Source organism: Aotus nancymaae, unplaced genomic scaffold (genome assembly GCF_030222135.1).
Source record: "Aotus nancymaae isolate 86718 unplaced genomic scaffold, 86718_ANA_hifiasm-v0.15.2.pri h1tg000108l, whole genome shotgun sequence".
Lineage (NCBI taxonomy): Eukaryota > Metazoa > Chordata > Mammalia > Primates > Aotidae > Aotus > Aotus nancymaae.
Genome location: NW_026988523.1, coordinates 13,647,078 through 13,659,666, shown reverse-complemented (window position 1 = coordinate 13,659,666; position 12,589 = coordinate 13,647,078). Strand labels below are relative to the sequence as shown.

The window sequence follows — 12,589 nt, the reverse complement described above, 5'->3', positions numbered from 1 at the left end:
ATTCCCACAATGCTGACAGTCACACAACATAAACCCAGCTGCTCTTCAAATACACAAACACAGGAAGAGGTTCTTGGTACCTGCTTGTTGAAAGTTGCAAACATTTTTCCAAATACTTGAAATGTAATGGTTTTTAAGGCCCTGAGTCCAAATGAGTACACACTAGCCCAAGCCTTCTCACTGCCCCCATCAGAAAAGAGCACCAGTCCTTCTTGGCCAGGCACGGTGGCACATGCCCGTAATCCCAGCACTTTGGGAGGCTGAGGCAGATAGATCACCTGAGCTCAGGAGTTTGAGACCAGCCTAGGCAACATGGCAAAACTCTGTCTCTACCAAAACTACAAGCTGGGCCTGGTGGCACGTGCCTGTGATCCCAGTTACTCAGGAGGCGAGGTGAGAGGATCGCTTGAGCCTGGCAGGAGGAGGTTGCAGTGAGCTGAGATCATGCCACTGCACTCCAGCCTGGGTGACAGAGTGAGACCCTATCTCAGAAAATAATAAAAGATCACCTGCCCTTCCATCAATTCTATCCTCAAAGCCTTGAGGACAACATAAAAGACAACTAATGGTAAACGATAACTAACATCATATCAGCTCTTACAATAAGCGAAATACTCTTGAATCCTTTACTTCTCATTTAATCCTTATGACAACACTGTAAGGAGGTTACTATTATTAACCCCATCTTACAGATGAGGCAAACTGAGGCACGGAGAGGTTTAGCAACTTTCCTAAAATCCCATAACTGGTAATTGGTAGAGCCAGGATTTGAACCCAGGCAGCCTTCCCCCACAGCGCACATTTAGCTGGTCAGCGCACTTCAGCATGAAAGCACATGGAACGTGTAAACAACACCCACAGCTGTTGAGGCCTCCAGCACTCCACAGAGAAAATCCATTCATTCTCATGGCGATGTCTGGATTGGCAAACTGACATTAAACCTTCCAATACAGATATCCGCAATTAACTCCTTATCGTTTCACAAATCTCATTCTTACCTCCCTGAAGAACCAGCCCTACATTTTCCACTAGATCAGTTATGTATTACTCATTGCTAAACATAACATTTCAAACTGCCAACATCACACAATACCTCCATGCTAAGCTTCCTCAGCCTGCTCCCCATCTCAGCCTCTCTCTTGCCACTGTCTTTTTTTTCCAGCTTCCTGTTAATTAGGAGCAGCCTCCTTTCCCTCCATGAGTCACAGTCTCGAATTTGGTTCCAGTGACTGTATTGCTCTGTCTTCTTTTTAAAGCACCTTTGTGTGGGGTTCCTAGATTACTTATCACACATTTCTACCTGCTTAGCTTCTTCTCCTTTGTTTTATTAAACACCGACTACTTGATCTCTAGGACTGAACACATGTCCATTCCACAGATGCTGGTCAGGCATGCACTGTGTTTCTGCACACAGTGATGACATCTCTGGTGAATACAAAGACTTACTGACTCCCTGCCCCAGCCCTGGAAGAGCCTGAAATATTTCTGGAGAGATAAACTATCCTTCTTTGGTAAAACTATGATCTTACCAAGTAATAAAAGCAAGCTTAACCCTTTTAGGAGTTCTGAGAAGGAAAGCAAGAACTCTGAGGGCTGGAGGAAACCAGGAAAGCTTCCTGGAAGAGGTAAGGTTTGAACCATTCTTGAAGAATGGATAGGAATTGAATGAAGGAAATCTTACATGCAAAGGCATGGAGGGTGAAATTAGTAAGTTTTGAGTTGAGTGTCAGGAAAAATATTACAGTTAGAGAAACATGGAAGATAAGATTGGATGAGATCCTAAAAGGCTTTGGTGTCAGATTAAAAGATACTGGGATTATATTCTGGAGGTACCAAACTGCCTGTTCCTTACACTTTCTGTGCTGATCTGCCACAGACCTCTCTTAAGGATATTCTGTGCTCGTCCTCCCAGGCTCAACAGGAGGCCAAGAGAGGCTCTTCCTCATTCACCCAATCCCTGGCCCATGAGAGGTCTGTCCCTCCACTAAACAGACAGACAGACAGACAGACGGACACACACACACACACACACACACACACACACACACAGAGAGAGAGAGAGAGAGAGAGAGAGAGATTGAGAGAGAGAGAGATCCGGACTGGCAGACCAGATTCCTGTGCTATGGTACTTCCTGACAGACAAATCTGACCGCCTTCAATTCCACCCAGGAGCCAAACCCAGTCTGCATAAATAGCTCAGCCAGTGCCTGAAACTGACTGCACGGCACTCCTGTCACATCTGTTTCCATCCTTCAGCATTCCCCAGACTCTCTTGAGAACTGGCTCTGGCAAGGTTTGGCCACTGGGAGGCCCCGGGGGAAGACTAGAAGAAAGAAAGAGAAGTATTTTCCATCTCCTTCTTGGCTTTAGCTGGCACTTGATGGCCGTGGCGGTGTCTCCTTTGCCACTGCAGCGTCCCCCAGACAGCCCCTCCCTCTGAAGTCCCAGCTACCCCCAGGCAGGACTCACCATGGTTGAGTAGGTTCCGGGTTCCGGGGCTTGGGTGCCTCCAGTGTAAAGGTGGTAGGGGCTGCCTGCCCTGGGTTGCCTTCCATCCTCTATTTGTACCTATGCAATCAAATCTTTGTATTAATATTCCCCGCTTGAAATACCTAAAGCTGTTTCACAGCTGGATCCTGACTAATACTGAAATCTACAAAGGTTTTTGAACAGGGGAGTGGCAGGATCTTGGATTATTTTTTGAACGATTACTCTGGCTGCTGTAAAAACTGCTGATAAAAGAGGAAGATGAGTAGAATTTTAAAGCACCCTTAGGTGAGGCTCTTTTAGTAGTCTCAGTCACAGGTGACGTGCCCGGGGCTCCAGTGGTGACAATGAATAAGGAGTAAAATCAAGAGCGTTGAGCTCTATTTTGGAGACAGAAGCTAAGCAGTGTGGTGATAGATCGGATGTGAGGAAGAGGAAGAAAAGGAGAGAATTGGTGATGAGTCCTCTAGATTTTTGGCTTAAGTCACTGGGTGGAAAGTACAGAGATGGAAAGGCAAGGGCAGGGGCCGTTTGGCTGTCAATCAGCACATCAATCACCCCCGCCTTCAGGAAGCCCCTGGCAACCTTCCAACAGGAAGCAATTTCTCCCTCCTTTGTAATCACACAATACTGGAGATACACTATCATTATATAGTTACATGTCCATTTGACTTTCCCCTGCTAGAGTGCCATGTGTCCTAGCTCACTGTATCTCCAACTCTCTGACCTCCACAGCACCTACGGTTCTAGGATGCTGAGCCACAGGGCAAAAGCACCGAGCTGGCAGCTTAGCAGAACAGAATCATCTCTAGGCAACAGACTTCAGGCTCAAGCCTCGTACTACACAAAAGCATATGGCTTTCAGCAACCACTCTGAGCCCTCGCTACCAGTCCTTGACGTGCTTCCCTGACTCATGGATTAAACCCACTCTTCTACGTACAGGCGGCTGTTGCTGACCTCCATGCCCAGAATCCTTCTCTGCCCAGCCCATGATGCCATCCTTTGTGGCAGGAAGGGCACACAGAGGCCCAACAAATGTCTGTTGAACTCAATCAAGCTGTCATGACCAAGCAGCAAAAAACAACACCCCTCCTTTTATAAGTTCTCCCAACTTCTTTCACTTTCCTATCCTCTCATTAAAAAAATAAAAATAAAAAAGGTGTCTCCTCTCCTCTCCTGGGTGATCACGGAATTCAGCAGAAGCCCCTCCTAAGGTGGTCAGATTAGTAACAGCGGGAACCCTGGCACAGTCACTCATCCTGTTATCTTGGGAAGGTGGCTTAAGCCCCCCCCCCACTTTGTTCATCTGCACAGCGGACATCATAGCCCTGCCTAGGCTCAGGGGTGCTGTCACAAAGAGCAGTGATCATGCACATGGCAGAGAAGGCCTCGTGCTCTCAAGAAGGAAAGTCCTTCCCAGGAAATGGAAAACAAGCTGCTCACCAGCCCCATCCCAATGCACAGTCGGCCTCCTCTAAAATCATCTTTCCGTGGCTGCAGCCGCTTCAGTCTCCTCCTCCACTTCCTTCCACTGCCTCTCCATTGATTTTCCAAATTAACATAAATCTCTGTGTCTTCGCTTGAAGTATCTCTTAGGACCTATGCACGTCCCTTGTTTCATTTCATTCCCTCCCTCAGCTCCTTCTGCCCTCAGTCAGCACTGATCTCCTCCTCAGCAGCCCCAGTAACAAAGATTTGCAAGGGCCACTCTGGGTGAAATACTGGGCCAGACATGGCTGATAGAAACGAGAGGCTTGTCCTGCTGGAGCTCAGGGTCCATCCGAGGACACAGGACCAAAAGGAAAACACACACAGACACAGGCCACTTCTCGGGACCTCCCTGCGACACATGCGTGCATGGAATTTCTGCACTGTTCTCCACCTCTCTGCACAAAACCAACCTCCTTTTTTATCTCCTTCCTTAGGCTCACGGTACAGTCCATCCTCATTAAGCACAGATTCCGTACTTGTGAATTAGCCTACTCACTAAAATTGACTTGTAACCCCAAGACCGACACTCACAGCTCATCTGTAGACATGTGCAGGGTGGCAAAAAATTAAAGTCACCCAGTGCACTCATTCCCAGTTGAATTCAGACAGGTAACACGATGTCTCCTTGTTTTAGCTCTCATGCTGTACACAAGGGTCCCTTTTGTGGTCCAGTTAGTGCCATGATGTTTGCATTTTTGTGCTTTCTGTTGGTGACGGTGCTGTTAAAACGGCCCCAAACATGACACTCAGTGCTGTCTCGTGTTTCTAAGCACAAGAAAGCCACAGTGTGCCTCACAGAGAAATTATATGTGTTAAGTAAGCTTGGTTCAGGTATGAGTTACAGGCCTGTTGGCTGTGAGTTCAATGCTAGTGAATCAACAATGAATGTTAAAGAAGGTGTCTCTAAACAAAAACACATAAAACAAGCTATGGATGGATCATTTGATGAAAGTGCTGTAAGCAGAGCCTCACAGAACCCTAACCCTGCACAGTCACGTATTACAAAACAACGTTTCCACCAACGTCAGACAACATATACGACGATGCTCCCATAAGATCATAATACCATGTTTTTATTGTGCCTTTTCTATGCTTACATATGTTTATTAGATACACAAATACTTACCATGGTGTTACAGGGCCTATGGTATTCAGTACAGTATGACATGTTACTGTCATACAGCTCTGTAGCCTAGGAGCAATGGGCTCTACCACATAGCCTGAGTGTGTAATAGGCTATATCATTTACGTTTGTGTACCTGTGATGTTTGCACAATGACAGAATCACCCGGCGATGCCTTCCTCAGCATGTATCCCTGTCATTAAGCAACACATGACTGTATTTCCTATTTGTCTAGGCGCGATGGCTCGGCACTGCCCAACTGAGGGTTCAGAGCAAGCTTCTGGAACGTTACCTCAGATAAGGAGCATTGAAACTGGAGCTCTGCAGTCTCCCACGGTTCTCTTAGGCTGTGTCAAAGAAGCGGAATATCTAGAACGATGTTCCAGCAACGGCTGCACTCCGGCTGCTCTGTACGCCCACCGCTGGGTGCTCCACTCTCTAGGGAGAAACGAATACCTATTGGCCAAGGTGACCACGGGGCTTGAGACCTTATCCTCCAAGAAACCGTTGAAGGAAGTCTTAGCTATCATCAAACACCAGTGGGTGTTCACGTGAAGGAGGGATGATCAGGCTCACTTTATAGGGTCCGCAGGGGGAAGGAAGGTTGGGACCCAGGAGTGAACACAACAAAGGGCAGATTTTAGCTCAACCTAGGGATGTGTGTTGCAACAGTTAGAAGGTCCTGAGGTCAGGAGGGCAGCCACATATGGTAATGAAGTCCACAGCACTGCAAGTGACAACCACCAGAAAGGGACACAGAAAATACGAGCACAGACTAAATTACATTTGAAAGTCTGTTATTCTACGAAAATACGTTCCCCAAGTGGGAACCAAGACTCTGCCAGGGCAGGATCCCTGTTCCAACACTAAAATTACCACGTCTCCAGTCTCTGTGTACTCTGAAAATGGGGCGACACCATCTGCACTTCCAGTTAGAGCTAGCCCTAGCCACTGTGTCACGGGCCTCCTGCTGCCACACAAAAGAAGGCGCTGGGGAGAGGCTCTCCCTCAGGGACAGAGCTTCACACACCCTTACTCCTGTGGCTGAGGGGAGCTGGAGGAGAAGCAGATCATCTATTACCCTCAAATCCATTCAGAGCAATTACTATGAGGGCATTTCCTTTTATGCCTCAAGCTGAGCCTAAAACACAAGCACGGAAATAGGCCTTTTAAAAATCATTTTAAAACTAGAAGCCTTGGTGGAAAGTAATTTGACTGTCCAGAGAAAATACAGGAAAGGAAGGCAAGCTCCCTGTCACTGTGAAGCACTCAAAGGAGCAGTCTAAGTGTTCAGGGTGGTGACAGGCACCATGGGGTGACACCCTGCCTTTCTGCAGGAAAGCCGAGAACTACCGCCACCTCACCCCATTCACAGCATGGAAACAGCCATGGGCTGGGCAAATGAGACGCTGGAAGGGCTCCAGAGGCCACACAGCTTGGCTTCTCGTGGACAGATGTCCCTGTGCACTCTCAGAGGGCTGGGGCACACAGACCACGCGCAGCCCATCTGCAACACTGGTATCTGCATCCTTGCACTTTGTACTCATCAGCCCAAGAAGGAAAACAGGAATCAATCAATCTAACAAAAGTTATTCAATGATCTCAGGCTATGTGGCCTGCCCTGGGGCAAAAATAAAAGCCCAGGAGCAGTCCCCACTCAGAGCATGTGAAGACTCATTGAGGAGAAACGGGAAAACACATAGTTACCCAATTAACCAAGAGATTCAATCAGTACACGAGGCTTCAGTGTTAGGGGAAAGCTTAAGAGTTGCAGAAAGGCCTACGTGGGGGTGCAGGAGGAATTTGATTGTATTCTGGATATGATGAGCAGACTATACTGATTTGCACTGTCCATTATGCTAGCTACTAGCCACATGGAGCTATTTACATTTCAATAAAATAACATTTAAAACTCAGTTCCTCAGTTACACTAGTCGCAATTCAAGTGTGCAATAAATAGTTTCCATGGCTAGCTGCTGCCGTGTTGGCGAGAGACCAGTTTCCATCACTGCAGAAAGTTTTATTGGACAGCTCTGATCCTGATTCTCCTCACTCCCTTCGGTGTCCTTCAGATGACCTAGAAAGAACCTCAGACGCCTTACGGTGGTTCAGATAGCCCTTGGCAATCAGCACTTGCCTTGCTCTCAGGACTCATTTTTGACATTCTGACCTTAAATGTGATGTGCGCCAGTCACACTGAGTGAGCTTCTTCCTGACTTTCCACAAGTTGCTCCCTTCAGCTGCTAGCTGGAACATTTCCTCTACCTCTTCTGTTGCCAGGCTAACTTCTTCTCATCGTCAATGCATCCATTCCCTAGGGTCCCTCCTGACCCCTTGAATAAGATGAGGTATCTTGCTTTGCATTCTCAGAGAAGTCTGTACTTTCACCATCATAACCCCACTATCAGCTGTTCACTGATGTATCCGAAGTGCCCAGACCACTGCCCGGCTCATAGTAAGCTCTCCGTAATGATTTATGAATGAAAGAATGAATGAACAAATAACACTTTGTTAGAATTTCTTGTGTCATTGGTTGTCAACCATCATAGTTTGCAAATTACATGAGAACAAAAATCTTATTTATCTCATTCACTACTTTATCTCCACTCTCTTCAGTATATATATGGCAGATGATCAAAATTGTGAGAAATAGCAGTAAAATAAATGAAGGAAGGGAGGAAGAGAGGGCGGGAGAGAAGAAAGAAAGGAAGGTAAAAGATGAAGAAAGGAGCAAAGGAAGGAAAGAAGGGAGAAAGAGAGGGAGGGAGGGAGGAAGGGTAAGACAGGAGAGGAGGAGAGAGGAAGGAAAGGAAGGAAGCCGCTCCCTTCAGCAGCTCGCTGGACCACTTCCCCTGCCCCTTTTCTTTTGATGGAGTAGGGAAGGAAATAAAAGTAAGAAAAACAAAAGGAAGGAAGGGGTAGATGCACAAATGATGGATTCAAAGTCTCTGCCTTAGGAAACAGGAAAAACAATAGTAATTAAGTAACAGAGTAGCTGGAGAGTTCATGGCAGCAAGCCATCTAGCTTTGACTATTTACAATGCTAGAATAATCATCTCCCCATCACCACTCAAAGATGGGCTTATAAATATCCCATCCCTGTCACCTCCACTTCCCAACCCAGTGAAGTGAAAAATAGATAGAAGTGCAAATTAAGCTCTTTATTACAATTAGCAGCTTAACACAGGCATCACCTGTCTTGCTGTAATGTGATATTGCATCAGAGGCATTCATAATCATAACCCAATGGGAAAGACATGAACCAATTCGCTGCCTGTTTTTCAACAGCTTTATATGAAATGCTTTTCGTTCTTTACACTTGCTAGCTATCTCTGAGGAACTCAAGGCAATTTACAGACTTTTAATTCTCATGACACCCTGGCAGTGTAGGAGGTAAGAGTCTAGAATTTATAGATAAAGGGAGAAGAACCATGCAACAGGATTGTCTTTCTCTGCTCAGACAGGAGAGACTCACCCTGTCCCCAGAGCCCACCCTTTGGAAGCTGAAATGAAGGTAATTACAGTGATATTCCTAAAATCCATCTCAGCAGAGACATCAGGGCAAAATCCAGACTGGAAAGGGTGAAGGTGAGTGAATGGGAGACAGTAGTGATAGCAGGAATGGGCTTAATCGTTGGTAAAGAGGAAAGAGGCAGGAAAGCAGGAAAGATTTCTAAGGTTGAAGACAGAAGACAGAATGGAACACGGCAGGGTCTGGAAGGGGCTTGAATCAGGAACACTGGGAATGAGGATCTTCCCTTCCAAGATAGGAGGAGCAGCACAAAGGGCGCAGAGGGAGAGCAGATATTTGAAAGGAACATTTTAGAAAAAGAAGCAAAGTCAGAAATCACAACTTCAAAGATGAGGAAGACAATAACCAGAGAAGCAATGTGACTTGACTGAGCCACATAGTGAGCTATGATGGAGGGAACCAGACCCCCGAGTTCACTCTGCTACCCTACATGGAAAAAGGAAGTAGTGCTTGCTTGGGGGGCTCCATTTTTTTCCCAATAAAATAGGGTGGAGAAAGATTGGGAACGCAAGAGAGGAAAAAGAAGAATAGATTTTCCATCTTAGAATGACGCTGCATAATTGGATTTGATATTAGATACTGGGCTTGTCCAGCCACATTGGCACCCAGCTGAAGACATATATTACATGAATTTTTAGTCGAGGTGGATCAGCAGGTAGCCCTCACTTTACATCATAGATACTGCATCTTGGTGTCTTAACGCCATACTGATTTCTCACGTACTTCACTGTGCAGTACAGATAAGCAGGAGATTCTGTTCCATCCATCACTCAGGAGCCAGACTCCTTGCATCTAAAGCTGTGCTGCCCGGTGTGGTAGCCCTACCCACATGGCACAGTTTAAATGAATTAAAATTAAATAAAGTAAAAAATTCCATTTTTCAGTCACATTCGCTCCATTTCCAGTGCTCAGTGAGCACATGATTACCAAAGTGGCCAGCAGAGATATGGCGAGTTGCATCACCATGCGAAGTTCTGTCGGGTAGAGCTGCTTTCCACCGGGTCTCTGGCATGTAGCCAGCAGGCGAATAAGAGAAAAGGTCTGGATGATGATGGAAGAGGTTTTGTGGATCAAGTCTGGAGATGCCACGCGTCCTGTTGCCCACACTCCACAGCCAGAGTTTGGTCACACACTCCTACCCGACAAAGGAGGCCGGGTACCTCCCTTCATTGAGCTGCATGCTCAGGAAGAAGAGGAAACGGGTTTAGTGAGCATTGGCCAGTTTCTGCCACAGTATATTCTAGCAAATTCCTAAAATAAAAACCTAATTTCCCAACTGAGTTCTGGAACAAAATCAGATAGATGATCCTAAAAGGAGAATATCTCCCTATGGACTGTTTTAAATTTCAAACAAGGAAGAGTTAAGACGGTGATCAGGCTATTGCTCAGTCGGAGTTTTCTAAAGGCATTTGCCACACACATAGTTTCTTAATTCTAAGCACTCCCAGCTGCTCCGTTTACTACCTCTGCTTCCTTTCTGCCCCCGCTTGCCTCATCATGTAGAGACACATGAATCAGCACTCACCAGGAAATCTTAGCTCCCTTCTTTCTGTGCACCTACCATGCCCAAAAGATGTCCTTGACCTTGAATGAGTTCAATTCAATTCAACAGCCTTCACTGGACTGTACTATGTGCACGAGCTACATGCAAGAGGGGCTGTGGGGAACAAAGGAGTGAAAGACACGATACCTCAAGGAAAGGTGGAAATCAGTATAACACACTGGGCTGAGACAAATGCCTGAAAAGAGATACCAAAGGGGAAGTTCAAAGGAATGAGAGATGAGGTCGGGGAGGAAAGCAGGGAAAGAGCCCATTGAGGAGGAAACATCACAACATGGACTGTGCACACCGTCCGATTTGATCAGGCTGGAATGTGAGGAGGAGGTTCCCAAAAGAGGAGGCGGCTGTCCTGGCCTTGCCTTAAGACAAGATGGCTGGCTGCGTGAGTAGAGTCAGTCTCAGGAGAGGAGTCGCTTCTCCAGCTTCCTCCCACCACCTAAGCCTCCGCCCCTTCCGCATGAGTCCCACTTTACAACACAGGAACCACCATTCCCTGCACCTGACTACCAAGATAAGACCGGATGTGCTGGAGCAGAGCACTTGAGCAATGGGCTGAGCTGGAGGCTGGGTGAGGACATGGCCCTTAAAGGAAACATTGATTATGAAAGCACACGGGAAGCTTTAAAGGACCACACGAGTTTGAGAGAAGATTGTTATTGCTATTTGTGAAGGTATTTGTACAGAGCAGAGTGGAAAATAAGGTGGTTGGTCAAGGAGTAACATTAGGCTATCCCTAACTCACTTCCAGTTCTAAAATTTCAAGGCCCAGATGATTTAGTCATCATCAAGATTCCTGCTCTTTCTTCCTTAAATTCTTCCTCTCCACTGCCATTATCCTAGCCCAAGTCACTGGAGGCACCACCTGAACCACCCAAAGAACGTCTTAGCTCATCTCGGCTTCCACTCCTGCCCACTCCACAAGCACTTGTTTGCCCGCAGCCAGAATGACCTTCCTAAAAACCCATTGATAACTTTCTATTGTCCTGACAATAAAATCTAAACTCACCACAGCCTACCAGCCAAAGCCCGTCTTGTTCTTTCAGAGGCCAGCGTGGCTAGAGTTGGTAAGGGAGAGGAAGGCACTGGCTTCCTAGAACAGTTTAGGCCTTTCTCATCTCAAGGCCTCTGCAATGGCTATTCCTCAGCATATGGCTGGCTCAGCTCAAAGGTCACCATTTTGGATGACCTCTAATTGCCCTATCCCAAATAGCCCCTTCCCTAGTTACTGCTCCAGCTGGGAGCTGTCCCCAGGCTGCTTTTCCCTTGTTCCATGCTTTCTGGCCAGAGATCTCATCTGCTCTCCTGGCTTCTGCGCTCACCTCCATGCTCATATGTACATTTTTGTGGTAGCGTTCACCTCTCTGCAGCTGTAGCTCTGCATTCTCAACTAGCTCCTGGGTGTTCTCACCTATATGTTCCCTATATAGATTTGGGAAAATAGAATTCAGAATCTTTTACAAATCAGTTCCTATTCCTTTCTTATTTCTGCTGATCCTACCGCCACACTTCTAGTTTCATAAGCTTACAACCTCACAGTTATATGTAATTCCTTTTATATAACTAATAACTATTCTGTAGTATTGTACAGCATATAAAGAACTTTCTTGTGTCATCTCACTAATCACTGAAGTTTCATTACGATGTTAACAGCTTTACTGAAGTAGAATTGAGTACAATATGAAATAATACCAAAATCAAGATAATGAACATATCCATTTTCCAAAAAAACTTATTTGTATATACCCTTCAGTAATTTTGCCCTTATCCCTCCCCACTTCCTCATCTTCTCCAAGCAATCATTGACATGCTTGCTGTCACTATATATTAGTATGAATTTCCTGGAATTTTGCATGAGTGGAATCATACATTACAAACTCATTTTTGCCTGGCTTCTTTCACTCAGCATACTTATTTTGAGATCTATTCCATGTTGTAGCTCATATCAATAGTCCATCCCTTTTTATTGCTCCGCAGTATTCCATTGTATTGATATATGCATTTGTTTATCCATGCATCTGTTAACGGATACATGGGTCATTTCCAGTTTTATGCTATTATAAGTACTTCTATGAATACTTGTGTATAAGACTTTACATGGCCATATACTTTCTCCCTTTTTCTTTTTCTTTTTTTTTTTTTTGAGATTGAGGTTCACTCTTGTTTCCCAGGCTGGAGTGGAGTACAGTGGTGCAATCTCAGCTCATTGCAACCTCCACCTTCTGGTTTCAAGTGATTTTCCTGCCTCAGCCTCCTGAGTAGCTGGGATTATAGGTGCCTGCCACGATGCCTGGATAATTTTTGTATTTTTAGTAGAGACAGGGCTTTTACCATGTTGGCCAAGCTGGTCGTCAAATCCTAACCTCGTGATCCACCCGCCTCACCTCCCAAAATGCT

General features: G+C 45.9%; 1 long non-coding RNA gene across 1 annotated transcript in view; it reads right to left on the bottom strand.

Annotated features, from left to right (window-relative positions):
- Positions 1–2,490: 2,490 nt before the first annotated feature.
- Positions 2,491–12,589, bottom strand: part of LOC105711710 (uncharacterized) — a 74,640-nt gene continuing 64,541 nt past the window's right edge. Inside the window, exons 2-3 of the long non-coding RNA XR_001106127.2 lie at positions 5,395–5,540; positions 2,491–2,568 (exon numbers count right to left, since the gene is read on the bottom strand). This is a non-coding gene — a long non-coding RNA (uncharacterized LOC105711710). The remainder of the gene's footprint in view (positions 2,569–5,394; positions 5,541–12,589) is intronic.